The 18,106-nt window shown below is 39.8% G+C and overlaps 1 protein-coding gene and 1 pseudogene across 1 annotated transcript in view; one reads left to right on the top strand and one right to left on the bottom strand.

The window, feature by feature from the left end:
- Positions 1–18,106, top strand: part of XKRX (XK related X-linked) — a 43,997-nt gene that overhangs the window by 16,675 nt on the left and 9,216 nt on the right. The window lies entirely within an intron of this gene.
- LOC102117973 (ribosome biogenesis protein NSA2 homolog pseudogene) lies at positions 1,527–2,493 on the bottom strand (annotated as a pseudogene).

Genomic DNA, 18,106 nt, shown 5'->3' with positions numbered 1-18,106 from the left:
CCTCTGTTCGTTCCTATACCCCCAGTGGACGAATGCATGTCTCCTTTTCTCCTATATTTCAATGTTTACTTCTTATATCAGTTGGGTATTTTGATAAGAATGTCAGCCAGCTACCTCTGAGGTAACCAAGGGATTGAAGTTACTATGGCCACTGCCTTTTGGGACCAGATATTCCAGCATTTACCTAACTAATGCTTGCCCCTCCCAGACCAGGAAAATTAGAAGAACTCCTAGTAATGTGTACCAGTCGTGGCCACCACAACACTTCAAGAAATTGTGAACAATCTGACCTAGGGCTTCCTGTCCTCATCCAATTTTACTCGTGGTAGCATGCTAAGAATTTATCTTTAGTCATTTCCTCACCTCTTATCCAATGTCAGACATTATGCTGAGAGAGCTCTTTTTTTTTTTTTTTTTTTTTTTTTTGAGACAGAGTCTCACTCTGTCACCGAGGCTGGAATGCAATGGTGCAGTCTCGGCTCACTGCAAGCTCCGCCTCCTGGGTTCATGCCATTCTCCTGCCTCAGCCTCCCGAGTAGCTGGGACTACAGGCCCCTGCCACCATGCCCGGCTAATTTTTTTGTATTTTTAGTAGAGATGGGGTTTCACCGTGGTCTCAATCTCCTGACCTCGTGATCCGCCCGCCTCAGCCTCCCAAAGTCCTGAGATTACAGGCATGAGCCACCGCGCCCGGCAAGGAGCTCTCTCTTCTAAGTTGCAGGGCTGTTAACCAAAGTATCTTATTTCTTGGCATGGTTAGCATGGTTTTCCCTTCATCAGTCACTGTTTGGGACTAAAAGGATTGTATACTTAATTTGGGAGAGAGTGTACGGACTTGCTTTGGAACAGTGGAGAGCTCCTTTCTTCAACCCCAACTACCTCATTCCATTTTTCATGATGAAGAGACTTAGGTTATTGTCATATAAAGCTCACCTGCTGTCTTCTAACTATGTTATTCAAGGTGAACTTGAAAGAAATAATCTATCAGACCTCCAGAAGAACACATTACTTCTTTGGAATTCAAGCAAGAATTTCTCCCCAGTAGTCACTGTACCCTCAAGTAAAAGCAAGAGCAGCATGGAACAACAATTTGGTCCATAAAAGCCATGTGAATCAGCTACTTAAGGAGTGGGTGCTATGGAAACATACAGACACATAGTGATCTAAGCAAGGCAATTCGAGATACAATGACGCTATACAGGGCAAAAGTGTGCCTCAGTACTGGACCAGGCAAAATTTTCCTTCCGTATATCCTCCCCAGCTTACTCAGTGACTTAACATCCTGGGAATGCAGAGAGTTTAGGGGTGTGGAGCAGCTTCTGACCTGAAAAACCTGCTGCCCTCACCCAAGGAGAAAAGACACCAATGATACATTATGTAAATGAACCCTTAGAACTTCCTACAGATGGTGGCCATTCGGTTCTGTAAAAATCCTCCAGATACACAGGAGAAGATGGAATTGTGAAATATGGTAGTGGGGCAGGGAACATGCTCGCTTCCATTTGCAAACACTTTTAAAATTGACTACTCTCTTTTGACTTTCTGAAATCTTTTTTTAAACCATTTTAATGTTTGCAGTTTACTAAATACATCTCTTGATGATTGCAGACATGTAAGGCTGTTTGGTAGTATTCACAAACATCACAGTAATGGCAGTTTATTTTCAACTGGTTTGTAGTCCTCAATAATTATATATGAAATTGCTGTCAAACCAGTAAGACTGCATTTATCCATCCATCATTTTCAGGATTGTTGGTAACCTGGTCATATTTTCCCCAAATGACTTTGCCTCCTTGCGTCACAAGGCCCAATTCACTCACATTTACCTCAATGACAGTACCTTTGGTAATAACACCCAAAGCTGTATACAGTGGGGATGAGGGATTCTTCTTTATACCAAGTATTGGTAGACAAAAGGTGGCTTTCAGTTCAGGATGTATTACATGGGCTTTCTTGAAACGCAAGCCCAGTGGCCTGATGAGTCTTCCATATTTAGGTGATTTTCTTGTAAAGCCATCTCCAACAAAGCAGACTTTAGTAACCATCCTCTTCCATGCTGTCTTTCTCTTTCCTGTTTGAATAACTTTTAATACTTCTGTTTCTCCTTGGGCACGTACTTCAGGCAGAGGGACTTCCCATTTTCCCACCTTCTCTTTTCATTTCTGTTTAATCATATTGGAAAGTACTGTAGCTCGAGATTGTCCCTCTCTGTCCAGCAGATATGCAGGTACTGATCCCTGTGGAGTCTTTGCATCATTCTTTTGTTTGGTGTTTCTCTTTTCATGCATCTTGATAGTCTTTTTCATTTGTATTTTCTCAGCATGGTGCTGTTTATGGTAAAGCTTAGCCTTCAGACCATCATTTTCTTTGCCTTCTTTGAACGTTAGTGAGCCTCTTGACTTTCCTTTTTTCTCTTTTTCTCATGGTAATCTAAATGGTACCCATAGCGTTTACAGTGTAATTCAATATATTCGTTCTGTGGCATGGTGACGGCCGCAGAGCCGCCAGTAGCAGCCTCTAGGGTGCAAAAACGCTCTGAATTTTCAGGTCTCAGAGACCCACGAGCTGATGCCATGCAGTCCTCTCTGAAATCTTTTTTTTTTTTTTTTTTAAGATGGAGTTTTGCTCTTGTTGCCCATGCTAGAGTGCAGTGGCATGGTCTCGCCATACCGCACCCTCCGCCTGCCGTGTTCAAGCGATTCTCCTGCCTCAGCCTCCCAAGTAGCTGGGATTACAGGCGTGTGCCACCATGCCTGGCTAATTCTGTATTTTTAGTAGAAACGGGGTTTCGCATGTTGGCCAGGCTGGTCTTGAACTCCCGACCTCAGGTGATCTGCCCGCCTTGGCCTCCCAAAGTGCTGGGATTATAGGCGTGAGCCACCACCCCTGGCCTACTCTCTGAAATCTTAAAGCAACATAGGGTACATGTGTAGGGACAAGTCTTGCTGAGTGGAGAGGAGGCAGAGATAGGGCCAGCAAATGGTTTCTGGAAAAGGCAGGCAGAACTATGAAGTTTGGGGAAAAGAAGTAGGCCATTGTAACAACAGCTATTCTCATATTATTGGAAATCTGGTAGGCTACATATGGGCAAATTTGCATGTTAGGAAGAGGAATAAACTAATAGTTTTCAATTTCATTTGCTCCACAAGAACTTTAAAGGCTATGGGCATAGGACTGTGAGGCACTGTGGGAGAACTAAATAATAGCTTATATTTATGAGCACTTACTATATTCCTGGCATGGTACTAGGTGCTTTATATGCTTTTTTTTCTCTCTCTCTTTTGAAATGGAGTCTCGCTTTGTTGCCCAGGCTGGAGTGCAGTGGCACGATCTTGGCTCACTGCAATGTCCGCCTTCTGGGTTCAAGCGATTCTCCCATCTCAGCCTCCCAAGTAGCTGGAATTACAGGCACCCACCATCATGCCCAGCTGATTTTTGTATTTTTGTAGAGATGGGGTTTCACCATGTTGGACAGGCTAGTCTTGAACTCCTGACCTCAGGTGATCCTTTTGCCTTGGCCTCCCAAAGTGTTGGGATTATAGGCGTGAGCCACTGCACCTGGCCTATATGCATTATTTCATTCGATCCTCACGACAACCCTTATGAGGTAGGTATTGTTGTCTCCCATTTTACAGATGATTCTAAGGCATAGGAAGGTTAAGAGACCTGTCCAAGGTCACAGCTAGTGTCAGAGACAGGATTCAGTCCTATGCCCTCAGGCTCCAGAGCTTACACTCTTTATCATGGCACAAGCCTCTACGTCCTCTTAGGTCCTTTGTGAAAGCATTTTAATATGTTAGTGGTTTCAGCAGTATTTTCTGAGCTATGGTTGGTTCATCCCAAACATTTTTTCCCCCTAAACACTCCTTATCAGGAGGCACTACTGAATTCTCTCTAGAGAAAGAAGTCCTAAAAAGCCTGGGATGAAAGCTGAGCATATGCTCACATGTATTTGTAGATTCGTACTGGGATAGTGAGAAGAAGGATGGTAGAGGGGCCCCATTTTCTTTCTAGTTTCAGGACATTAACTCCTGTATGCTCTTCCTTACACACCTTTCAAACCGTGGTTGTGGGAAGAAAACCGGAGAGAGCAGTTCCTGCTAAGGGTTGTATGAATTCTGACTCCAGGAACAACCAGTCAGGCCAGTGCTGAAGCCTATTCCCTTCCACTTCATCTTGCCCGCACTGCTCTTACTCCTGCTAAGAAGCTGACTTCTAGTTCTAGAGCAGGCCAAGGGAAGTGGACAGTAGAGAATAATGCCCCTCCCTAGAGCCTAGGTCAACCTTCAGTGCCCTTTCAGCTAGCCCCTTCATGCCTGCACCTCATATGGTCATGGTCCTTAACATTACAGAGTTTATTGTCATGTTCCAGGTTGAGGGTGGGGCAGGCATCTGTGGGGTAGGGTACTCATCAGGACTTTCCATCTAAGCCCATGGGGCTTTATATCTAGGAAATTCTTTAGTACATAATCAGCTGACTCTATCCTGAGAAATACTTACCTACTTAAGAGTGGGAACCCTTGTTCTCTGAAGCCTTTGCTATTGGGCTGTCTTACTATCTTCAGAGGACACACATGTCCATAATCTTACTTTGTCTTTCCTCCTGAAGGATTGGCACAACCAGTCACACACTTTAGACCATAGAGGCCCTGGGGTACATAGCAGAAATATGTTGAGTCTTGGCAAAAAGAAAGTACACTGTGTGAAACTAGCAAGCAGTGAGGCCAGCCTATGTGGGATATGTGAACTAAGTATGAAAAGAACACACATTCCGGCCGGGCGCGGTGGCTCACACCTGCAATCTCAGCACTTTGGGAGGCCGATGTAGGCAGATCACCTGAGCTCAGGAGTTCGAGACCATCCTGGGCAACATGGTAAAACTCTGTCTCTACTAAAATACAACAAATTAGCTGGGCATGGTGGCACATGCCTGTACTCACAGCTACTTGGGAGGCTGAGGCATGAGAATCGCTTGAGCCCAGGAGGCAGAGGTTGCAGTGAGCTGAGATCCATGCCACTGTACTCCAGCTTGGGCTACAGAGTGAGACTCCATTTCAAACACACACACACACACAAACGCACACACTCCATGCATGAAAATAATATCTGAATAGCACTTTATAATATGAAAAGCACATTTACCCACATTATCTGTTACCAATGCATCATTGTTAGGATAAGCCCTCTGAGTTGTACACATGGATTTACATTGTTTTAACATTCAATTCACCAAGGATTAAGCTTTTATTTTTTGCCAAGAAAATCTATATGGATATCTCAAAATGCTGTGTAGATCCTGAAAGACTTAAAAATGAATTCCATATACGTAGTGTAAGAGATGTGGGAGATAAACAGGTACTCTCACACATTATTGGTATGAGTGTAAGATATTGATGTACATTTTGAAAGGTGATTTGTTAATATTTGTGAAAATTAAATTGACATACATTGTATCTCAGAATTTTAACCTCCAGAAAATTTTCCTATGGAAACATAGTCACAATTACACAAAGAGTTATGCATAGGGGTGTTCATTGCCCCTTTATTTATAATGGTGAAAAACTGGTAACTTAAATGTTCATCTATGGGGAAATGACTAAACTCTAACAGTTCCATAATTGGAATACTATCTACCCATTAAGAGGAATGTGGTAGCTGCATACAGAATGCGCTGAATGAAAACATAAGGGACAGGTCAGGTGTGGTGGCTCACGCCTGTAATCCCAGCACTTTGGGAGGCCAAGGCAGGAGGATTGCTTGAACTTAGGAATCTGAGATCAGCCTTGGCAACAGAGCAAGACCGCGACTCTACTAAAAAGAAAATCAGTCAGGCATGGTGTTGTATACCTGTAGTCCCAGCTACTTGGGAGGCTGAGGTAGGAGGATAACTTGAGCTCAGGAGATTGAGGCTGCAGTGAGCCATGATCGCACCACTGCACCCCAGACTGGGCGACACAGCAAGACCCTGTCTTAAAAATTAAAAAAAAAAATTTAAGTGACAAAAGCAAGTTAAAGAATAAAATATGTAAGATGAGGCTATAAAGAATCATTCAAAATTTGGAAGCAAGGGTGAGACAGGAAGAATAAGGACTACCCCCGCTTAAAATCTCCATATCCTGCTCCTCAGAACCTGTGAATATGTTATGTTACATAGCTGGGGAAATTAAGGTTGCAAATCAGTTTACCTTGAAATAGGGGGGTTACCTTGAAATAGGGGGTTACCTTGAATTATCCAGGTGTGCTTGATGTAATCACAAGGATCCTTATAAGAGAGAAGGTGATGTGAAGATGGAGGCAGAGAGATTTGAAGATGCTATGCTGTTGGTTTTAAAGATGGAGGAAGAGGCCACGAACCAAGGAATTCGAGAAAGCAGCTTCAGAAGCTGGAAAAGCATGGAAACTTTCTCTCATAGAACCTCCAAAAGGAACATGGCCCTTCTGACATGTTGATTTCAGCCTTGTGAAACAGATTTCTAACTTCTGATCTCCAGAACTGTTGAGAGAATAAATGTGTGTTGTTTTAAGCCACCTAGTTTTTCGTAATTTGTTACAGCAGCACTAGGAAACTAATACAAAAGGAAAGATGACTACTTGATGCTTTAACGTCATGTTAAGATAATTTTTTTAACAGGCCTCTCTGAGTGTGATCTGACTCTCTAGGTCTAGATAATTGCAATTTAACACAGTTGATGAGAGTCCAGTCATTTTACAGTTCTGTAAAACTGGCAAGATGCAGTGACTTTGTTTTCTGTCCACCTAAAGAAGACACCACAGGGAGAAGGGGAGGGATGAATAAGTGGAGCATAGAGGATTTTTAGGGCAGTGAAATTACTCTGTATGATACTACATTGGTGGGTACATATCATTATATACGTGTCCAAACCCATAGAATGTACAACATCAAGAGTGAACCTTAATGTAAACTATGAACTTTGGGTGATTATGATGTGTCAATGTATCTTCATCAATTGTAACAAATGCACAACTCTGATGAGGGATGTTGATGAAGAGCGAGGCTATGTACTTGCAGGGGAGGGGATATATGGAAAATCTTCCTACCTTCCTCTGAGTTTTGCTGTGAACCTAAAACTGCTCTTAAAAATAGTCTTTTTGGCCGGGCGCGGTGGCTCAAGCCTGTAATCCCAGCACTTTGGGAGGCCGAGACGAGTGGATCACGAGGTCAGGAGATCAAGACCATCCTGGCTAACCCTGTGAAACCCCGTCTCTAGTAAAAAATACAAAAAAATAGCCGGGCGAGGTGGCGAGCGTCTGTAGTCCCAGCTACTCGGGAGGCTGAGGCAGGAGAATGGCCTAAACCCGGGAGGCGGAGCTTGCAGTGAGCCGAGACCCGGCCACTGCACTCCAGCCTGGGTGACCGAGCGAGACTCTGTCTCAAAAAAAAAAAAAAAAAAAAAATAGTCTTTTTAAAAAGAAAAACCTGGAATATAACATTATTGGATGGAACAGACAATCAATTATGTTAATATTGACAATTGATTTAATTGAACTGTCTTGGCTCTAAAATTGTAATTTTAAATGCATCTTTATAGAAATAAAACTATATATTAAACTATATGTTCATTAAGTTATTTTTTAAAAGACACCACTATTTTGGTTCTTATTGCCCTGTAGAACATTAACCAGCTTTGATTCTAATTTAGCAATCTTATTTTAGCATTCCTTTGGTGTTTTTACTGACTATATGTAAAATACCAGTTTTCATATCCTCTTTTGAGTTGGCTGCCACCTTACTGGTTTCCTCCTCAGTGAGTTAAATAAATCTTTGATACATACAAATTCTCTATTTGTATGAAACTTATATTTCTTTGTTTTAGAATTGTTTTGAGAATCATATATTAACAATGATCCCATTTTTGTAAAATACAAAACCAACAATATGGGGGTGGTGGGGGTAGAAGAAAATGTTTCAAGCTCTCTTCAGCAGTTCTCTGTTTTGGGAAGGTGGGAGAAATTACTAGAGATTTCTCTTGTGTTTAGTGTTTTGCAACATTTAGATTTTGTATAAATTTACATGATATTTGTAATCAGAAAAATACATTGCTTTAAAAAGTAAGTATGTATGAAAATGATTCACACATAGTGTGTACCCTCAACAAGTTCAAGATCTGGCTAAAGATAGAGACGTGCTTCATCCAACTACATAGAAATACAAGGCCAGTTATGATAGGTGACTTCGAAGGAAGGGGACTATCATCTTTTGAGTGCTTATGAGATACCAGGAGCCATCTTGGATCATTAATATAGATTCATTTTACCATCACAATGACTCTGTGAGTTAGATTCTATCTCTCTTTTTCCTATAAAAAAGCTGAAGCTGAGAGTAACTTGCCCACAGTCACACAACTACTAAGACAAAGAGCCAGAATTTAAGCCCTGGTCTTATTCCAAAGCTCATATTCTTTCCATTTTACTGTACTACCTCCCACAGATGTTGGGACCCATGGTCTGGACTGGGTAGGACTGAAGTCAGTGAGCATTTTATACTCATTGTTGGCTCTTTAAATGGGGGCAGATCTATTCACACATCACATAGAAAACAGGCAAAAGACTTCTATTTCTAATATCTATCCAAACCAGTTTATGGCTTAGCCTACTCTATATGGTTCCCTGCCCTCCACGTGCTTATATTCTTTACTTTGGGCTCCAGGCCTTCTTCCTTTCCTGACCCGTTTGGCTCTGCTTCTCTGGTTTACCAGCTTCTACCTGCCTCACTTGATTTTCCAACTTGCTCTTCTCCATTGGATTGGCTCACTTACCCATAAGACATTCCTTCTGCCAGCCTCAACCCCCAGGTATCAACACCTGCTGGACAAGCCTCCCTGTCTCCCAGCCAGGAGAGTAGGATTAAACAGGCATAGCCAGGTCAGAAAACTTAAACTTACCTGGGAGTGGCATGGAAGAATCATGTGTTTAGGGGGCCAAGCCAGGAATTCAGCACCAGAACAGGAAAGCAGGAACTTATTTAATTAAGAATGAAGTTGAAAGGTTTTTAATTTTAATGAAGTCCAGCTTATCAATTATTTCATGGATCATACCTTTGGTGTTGTATCTAAAAGGTCATCATCATATCCAATGTCATCTAGATTTTCTCCTGTTATCTTCTAGTAGTTTTACCATTTTGTGTTTTACATTTAAGTCTCTGATCCATTGCGAGTTAATTTTTTGAAGGGTGTAACGTCTGGTTTGTTTGTTTGTTTGTTTTTTCATGTATATGTCTGGTTATTCCAGTACTATTTGTTGAAAAGACCATCTTTGCTCCATGGTGTTGCATTTGCTCCTTTGCCAAACATCAGTTGACTACTTATGTGAGTCTATTTCTGGGCCATCTCTACTGTCCGATTGATCTATTTTTCTGCCCTTTCACCAATACTACACAGTCTTGATTACTGTAGCTTTATAGTAAGTCTTGAAATTTGGTAGTGTCAGTCTCTGTTCTTCCCTTCCAATATCGAGTTGGCTATTCTGGGCCTTTTGCCTCTCCATAAATACTTTAGAATCAGTTTATTGATATCCACAAAATAATTTGCTCGGAATTGTATTCAACCTATTGAAGAATTTGGGAAGAACTGACAGCTTGACAATATTGATTCTTCTCATCCATGAACATGGACTACTTCTTCATTTATTTAGTTATTATTTGATATCTTCCATCAAAGTTTTGTAGTCTTCTTTATATAGAACTTGTACATATCTTGAATCTATATTAATGATCCAAGATGGCTCTTGGTATCTCACAAACACTCAACAGATGATAGTCCCCTTCCTTTGAAGGCACCTATCATAACTGGCCTTGTATTTCTATGTAGTTGAATGAAGCAGGTCTGTATCTTTAGCCAGATCTTGAACTTGTTGAGAGTACATACTGTGTGTGAATCATTTTCATACATACTTACTTTTTAAAGCAATGTATTTTTCTGATTACAAATATCATGTAAATTTATACAAAATCTAAATGTTGCAAAACACTAAACACAAGAGAAATCTCTAGTAATCTCTCCCACCTTCCCAAAACAGAGAACTGCTGAAAAGAGCTTGAAACATTTTCTTCTACCCCCACCCCCATATTGTTGGTTTTGTATTTTACAAAAATGGGATCATTGTTAACATATGATTCTCAAAACAATTCTAAAACAAAGAAATATGTTTCATACAAATAGAGAATTTGTATGTATCAAAGATTTATTTAACTCACTGAGGAGGAAACCAGTAAGGTGGCAGCCAACTCAAAAGAGGATATGAAAACTGGTATTTTACATATAGTTAGTAAAAACACCAGAGGAATGCTAAAATAAGATTAGTAACTTAGAATCAAAACTGGTTAATGTTCTACAGGGCAATAAGAACCAAACTAGTGGTGTCTTTTAAAAAATAATTTAATGAACATATAGTTCATTAAACACTTAAGTATTTTATTTTAGGGGGTGTTAATGTAAACGTGCATATGAAAAGATATTTGACATCATATGTCATTAAGGAATTGCAAATTAAAACAACAGGATACTACTACACACCTGTTAGAATGTCCAAAATCCAAAACACTGATTAATACCAAATGCTGATGAGGATGTAGAGCAACAGGAACTCCAATTCACTGAAGGTGGGAATAAAAATGGTACAGCCAGTTTGGAAGACAGTTTGGTAGTTTCTTACAAAACTAAATATACTCTTACCATACAATCCAGCAATCATGCTCCTTGATAATTTATTATAAATTTTAAATTCTACTTGTTCATTGCTGGTATATAGGAAAGCAATTAATTTTTGTATATTAATTTTGTATCCTGCAACCCTGCTATAATTGTTTATTAGTTCCAGTTCCAGCAGTTTTTTGTCAATTATTTCAGATTTTCTGCATAGAAAATTATGTTAACTACAAAGACACTTTTCTTTCTTCCCAATCCATATACAGTGTATTTCCTTTCTTGTTTTATTGCATTAGCTAGGACTTCCAATATGTTGGAATGCAGTGCTGAGATTAAACATTCTTGCCTTTTTTTGTTGTTGTTTGTTTTTTTGTTTTTTGCCTTGTTTCTGATCTTGGCAGAAAGCTCCAAGATTCTTACCATGAAGTATGATGTTAGTTGTGGGTTTTTTTTTTGTTTAATACATTTTCTTTATCAAGTTGAGGAAATTCCCCTCCATTCCTAGTTTTTCAAGCATTTTTATCATAAATGGATGTTAGATTTTGTCGACTTTTTTCTATATCTATTAATAGGATCATATGGTTTCTATTTAGTCCGTTCATATGATGAATTACATTAATTGATTTATAAAGATAGAACAGACTTTCATTCTTGGGATGAATCCCACTTGTTCTTGATGTATTATCCTTTTTTATGTTGTTGGATTAAATTTCCTAATACTTTGTTAAGAATTTTTGCATCTATGTTCATGAGAGGTATTTGTCTGTCATTTTCTTGTAATGTTTTGTCTGGACTTGGTATTACGGTAATGCTGGCCTCATAAAATAAGTTGGGAATTGTTTCATTCTTTTCCACTTTCTGGAAAAGGTTATAGGGAGTTGGTATCATTTTAGATCTTTCATTTCTAATATATGCATATAATGCCATAATTTTTCCCCTCAGCACTGCTTTTACTGCATTGCACAAATTTTGATAAGATGTATTTTAATTTTCATTTAGTTCAAAATATGTTTTAATTTCTAGACTTAATCTAGACTTATTCTTTGACCTGTGAGTTATTTAGAACTGTATTGTTGAATTTCCAAATATCTGGGAACTTTTCAGCTATCTTTCTGTTACTGATTTCTAGCTTAATTTCTTTTTGGTCTGAGAATGCATTTTGTATGATTTCTATTCTTTTAAATGTGTTGAGTGTATTTTATCATCCAAAATGTGATATCTTTTTTTTTTTTTTTTCAGATGAAGTTTCGCTCTTGTTGCCCAGGCTGGAGTGCAATGGCGCAATCTCAGCTCACTGCAACCTCTACCTCCCGGGTTCAAGCAATTCTCCTGCCTCAGCCTCCCAAGTAGCTGGGATTACAGGCATGTGCCACCACACCCAGCTAATTTTGTATTTTTAGTAGAGACAAGGTTTCACCATGTTGGTCAGGCTGGTCTTGAACTCCTGACCTCAGGTGATCCTCACCTTGGCCTCCTAAGGCGTTGGGATTACAGGTGTGAGCCACCATGCCTGGCCTCAAAATGTGGTATCTTGATGAATGTTCCATGTGCACTTAGCAGAATGTATTCTGCTGCTGTTGGGTGAAGTGTTTTGTAAATGTTATTAGGTCAAGTTGGTTGATAGTACTGTTAAGGTCATCTGTATCCTTACTAATGTTCTGTCTGATCTTTAAATTACTGAAAGAGGGGTATTGAAATCTCTCACTTGTACATTTTTCTGTTTCTCCTATCAGTTTTACTAGTTTTCTTTCATGGATTTTTAGGCTCTGATGTTGCATGCATGTTTAGGATGGTATGTCTTCCTGGGAAATTGACCATTTTATTATTATGTAATGCCTCTTTGGTTCAAAGACTGTTTTTTTCTAAAATTAACATGGCTACTACAGTTTTATTTTGCTTAGTGTTTGCATAGTATATCTTCATTCTTTAATTTTTAACCTAAGTCTTTATATGTAAAGTGAATTTCTTATAGACTGCTTACATTTGGGGCTTTTTCTCCCATTATTCTTTCTTTATTATTTACACTTATGATACATGATATATACACACATATGTATATAGATAGATACATACACACACACCAATGGCACCGACTTTGGTGTACATCAGAGTTACTTAAGGAGCTCGTTAAAAATGGCCGGGTGCGGTGGCTCACGCCTGTAATCCCAGCACTTTGGGAGGCCAAGGCAGGCAGATCACGAGGTCAGGAGATTGAGACCATCCTGGCTAACATGGTGAAACCCCGTCTCTACTAAAAATACAAAAAAATTAGCTGAGTGTGGTGGCATGCACCTGTAGTCCCAGCTAGTCAGGAGGCTGAGGCAGGACAATCGCTTGAACCCGGGAGGCAGAGGTTGCAGTGAGCTGAGATTGCACCATTGCACTCCAGCCTGGGTGACAGAGCGAGACTCTGTCTCAAAAAAAACAAAAACAAAAAAAAACAATGGAGATTGTGAAGCTAAATTCTCAAACCCCCATTCCCCTTAAGGTGTTTTTATGCATATCATAGATTCAGTCTTTGAAAACCTGTAGGACATACATTCTTTTTTTTTCTCTTTTTAAATTTTATAGAAGCTAGGTCTCGCTATGTTGCCCAGGCTGGTCTCGAACTCCTTAGCTCAAACGAGCCTCCCACCTCGGCCCTGCAAAGTGCTGGGATTTTAGGTGTGAGCCACGTGCCCTACCAGTACATACATTCTTAACATGATATCAAATATTGAATTATGGATATGATCATTCTTTATTACTTGGGGACAAGAAAAAGTAATTGTCAAAGACAACTGAGATTTTGAGTCCAGGTAGCTTGGAGAGGAAAGGTAATATTAGTGAAAAAATAAGGACTGGGGTTGGGTGTGATGGCTCACACCTGTAATCCCAGAACTTTGGGAGGCCAAGACAGGAGGATCACTTGAGCCCAGGAGTTTGAGACCAGCCTGGGCAACATAGTGAGACCCCATCTCTACAAAAAATAAAAATTATCCCTGACTAATGGTTCCCACCTGTAGTCCCAGCTACTCCGGAGGCTGAGGTAGGAGGATCACTTGAGCACAGGAGGTTGAGACTGCAGTGAGCTGAGATTGTGCCTCCCAAAGTGCTGGGATAACAAGCATGAGCCACTGCACCCGGCCAACTCTTTCAGTTTTGTTTTTCTTTTCCAAGATTATTTTGGCTATTTGGGGTCTTTTGCAGTTCCATTTAAAATTTACAATCATGTTTTCCATTTCTGCAAAAATGATGGCTGAGATTTTGATAGGGATTGCACTGAATCTATAGATCACTTTGAGTAGTATTGTCATCTTAATATTAAATCTTCCAATTCATAAACATGGGATATTTTTCAATTTATTTAGGTCTTCTTTAATTTCTTTCAACAACATTTTATAATTTTCATTGTACAAGTCTTGCCCTTCCTTGGTTTAATTTATTCCTAGGTATTTATTATTTTTCATGCTATTGGAAATGAAATTGTTTCCTTAATTTCACTTTTACATTGCTTCTAGTTCACAGAAACACAACTGAATTTTTGTGCTGATCTTACACAGCACAACAGGTTACAACTTGTAACTTTGTTTGTTTATTAGTTCGAATTGTGTTTGTGGATTCTTTAGAAGTTTCCTTATATAAGATCAAGTCATCTGTGAATAATTTTACTTCTTCCTTTTCAGTTTGGATGGGCTTTCTAAATTTCTCTCTCTCTTTTTTGAGACAGGGTCCCACTCTGTCACCCAGGCTGGAGTGCAGTGGCACCATTTCGGCTCACTGTATCCTCTGCCTTTCAGGCTCCAGTGATCCTCCCGCCTCAGCCTCTCAAGAGGCTGGGATTACAGGCACGTGCCACAACACCCAGCTAGCTTTTGTATTTTTAGTAGAGATGGAGTTTCACCATGTTGGCCAGGCTGGTCTGGAACTCCTGACCTCAAGCGATCTGCCTGCCTTGGCCTCCCAAAGTGCTGGGATTACAGGTATGAGCCACCATACCCAGCCTGTTCTTAGTATTCTCTTAAGACAGTTTATTTAAAATCTTTCGCTAGTAATTCCACTACCTGGGCTTCCTCAGGAGCAGTTTCATTCATTTCTTTATTCTTGTGTATGTGTGGGCCATGCTTTCTTGTTTCTTTGCATGTTTCATAATTTTTTCATAATTTTCTTGTAGAAAGCTGGATATTTTGAGTATTAAAAGTTGGAACTCTGGAACTCGGATTCTTCTCTGTTGCAGGACTTTTGTTTCTGCTTGTGGATTGTTGTTTGTTTAGTGACTTTTCTAAACTACTTGTTAAAGTCTGATTTCTTTGCTACGTGTGGCCATGAAGTCTGTGTTCCATTAGCTTAGTGGTCAGCAAGCGTTTTGATGAAGTTTTCTTCTTAATGCCAGGAGTCAAAAAAAAAAAAAAAAAAAGAAAAAGAAAAAAGAAAAAAGAAAGAAAGAAAAGAGAAAAAGAAACTAATGCTCTTCCAAGCCTTGTAGATTGACTCTTTTTGGGGAGTAGTCCTTCAATGCTTAGCCAACGCATTTGCAACTGTGCCTCAGGCTTCATGTCCTGCTTGTGTGGAGTCCGATGATGGTCAGCCACCAGTGAAAGCTTAAGGTTCTCTCAAACCTTTACAGAGTATGTGTTCAACCCTGGGCATGTGCATGGCCTTCTCGTTTTTTGGTTTAGGTGGGAGCTTTTGAAATCCATTATTCCCCTAGTTATCTTCTTTCCCAGCCTCCTCCTTCCCATTCTTTTCAGTCTATTGCTTGTCCTAACTGCTATCTCTTGCCAAAGCTGCTGTGATCAATACCTTTGCCTTGAAATGCTTTTGGCAGATCTGCCCCAGACCTTGGAACATTTCAAGTCAGTTGAAAAAAAAAAGGCAAGCCCTCGCACCCTTCCTTCAGGGAGTCACCAGACAGGTCAAAATACACATCCACAATTCTTTGAGAACAGGTCTGTGTTGTTTCCTCTGGCGAAAGCAACTTGCACCAAGAATGTAGGCTGCTATTTTCATAGGTGCCACTGATCTGGTGAGTGAGGACAGCAGACAGGGAATTTTAAATGCCAAAGTCTTCAATTATTACAATGTAGCAGCTTCTTTCTTCATTAAGCTTTCCCTTGGTTGGTGGTAAAGTGTTAACTAGATTCCAGAGTATTGCTAAAGTTGCTTCTGACAGTTTGACAGCTTATTAGTTACCTGTATGGAGGACAGAACCCTGGAATTATCTACTCCACCATTTTTAGTGACCTCGACTTTTAATTTTTTGTAAGGACAGCAGTGTCACTCTTAACATGCCTAAGCCAAAAGCAGATGTCTCTTCATTATTTTTATGCACAAATTGTCTTATCATTGGCCAGTATCCCCTCCAAAGTGGTTCCTTGTTTTTTTGACAGAATCCCAGTAATCCTTGATAGCTTCCTTGCTTTCTGCTGCAAGATGTCCTGGGCTCATCTCATACATTTACTGACCCCGACCTGGATAGCAATTTCTCCAAAGGACTCTGACTCCTGACTCCTTTCAGTGGGAAATGGTATTGAAAGATCAAAGGCTGGGTGCTACAGGTATTTTTTTGCTGTTGAGTTGTCATTGCTTCTAGGCTTTTCAGTGGAAAGAACTAGGAAAAACATATATATATATATATATATATATATATATATATATATATATATATATATATATATGTGTGTGTTCCATATATATGTTCCATATATATATATTTGTGGGATTTTTTTTTTTTTTTAAGACGGAGTCTTGCTCTGTCGCTGTCGCCCAGGCGGGAATGCAGTAGTGTGATTTCAGGTCACTGCAACCTCCATCTCCCCGGTTCAAGCGATTCTCTTGCCTCAGCCTCCCGAGTAGCCAGGACTACAGGCACGTGCCACTATACCCGGCTAATTTTTGTATTTTTTGGTAGAGACAGGTTTCACCATGTTGGCCAGGCTAGTCTCGAACTCCTGACCTCACGTGGTCCACCTGCCTCCGCCTCCCAAAGTGCTGGGATTACACCGCATTTGGCCGAAAAAGATATTTTTAAACGTGAAAAATATAATGAGTTTATTAAGCTATTTCCAATTCAAATGTAATGGTACAGGGTTTTGCCCAATATCTTTATCTTGTACTTGTGTATTTTTTTTTTTTTTTTTTTTTTTTGAGACAGAGTCTCATTCTGTCGCCCAGGCAGATCGCAGTGGCACGATCTCAGCTCACTGCAACCTCCGCCTCCTGGGTTCATACGATTCTCCTGCCTCAGCCTCCCGAGTAGCAGGGATTACAGGCGCACACCACCATGCCCAGCTAATTTTTTGTGTATTTTTAGTAGAGACAGGATTTCACTATGTTGGCCAGACTGGTCTCGAACTCCTGACCTCGTGATCCACCCGCCTCGGCCTCCCAAAGTGCTGGGATTACAGGCGTGAGCCACCGCGCCCAGCGTACTTGTGTCTTTTTTCTCTTACCATGACAATCTTTGTTTCTAAGTATATTAACCTCATACTTATTTGCTTAATTCTAAACAAACCAATAATAATTTAAAAATAACAATACCAATATTACTATTAACATTAAGACTATGGAAATCAGTTTAAGATTTCTTTGTGGTTCATTTTGTCCTTAGATCATATATCATTAGGGATGTATGTTCAAAATATTGTTTTAAAGTAATTTGAAGGTATTCTATTTGTATGATTATGCCACCTACTTGATATATAGTGAGGTTCATTTGTTTCAGTTTGTTTTCAGTTTTTAGGGATTGATTCTTATTTTCCTTTTGAGTTAATATTATTAAAAATTTTTTTAGTAATTTTTTTTACATAGGGTGTCACTCTGTCTCCCAGGCTGGAGTACAGTGGCACAATCACGGCTCGCTGCAGCCTCAAACTCCTGGGCTCAAGCAGTCCTCTTGCTGCAGCCTCCTAAAATGCTGGTATTACAGGCATGAGCCACTGTGCCTGGTCACTTCATTTTATATTTAATTATGCTTCCAAAGATGAAACTAGCTAACAAGATACATCCAGAGAAATTTAGCTTCTGTTCCTATTACTTCATCCTGTTCCCTCCTTCCCCCAGTTTTGTAAGATTGTGGTTCACACTTTTAATGTTTCTTATTTAAAAATATAAGCAAATATATAGAGAGCCATACATGTATGTGTCTATTTCCCTTCTTGTACACAAAAGATGATACATGATAAAAACTGTTCTTTACCTTGACTGTTTTCACTTCATAAATCCAGAGATCATTCCATGTGAATATATGAGGATTATTTTCAGTCCTCTTTACAACTGTGTATTACTCCATTATGTGGTTGTATTGAGTTTTTTAGTCTTTTAGCATTGTAAATAATGCCAATAAATAGCACTGGGCATATGTCATTCTGCATTTTTTCCAGTATGTCTTTGGACTAGATTCCAAGAAGTGAGATTGCTCTATGTATTGACAAGTTCTCCTCCAAATGGGCTATACCATTTTG

Source organism: Macaca fascicularis, chromosome X, assembly GCF_037993035.2.
Source record: "Macaca fascicularis isolate 582-1 chromosome X, T2T-MFA8v1.1".
In the NCBI taxonomy this organism is placed as follows: domain Eukaryota; kingdom Metazoa; phylum Chordata; class Mammalia; order Primates; family Cercopithecidae; genus Macaca; species Macaca fascicularis.
The sequence above is the reverse complement of the archived record's forward strand: the minus strand, read 5'-3'. Positions and strand labels throughout refer to the sequence as shown.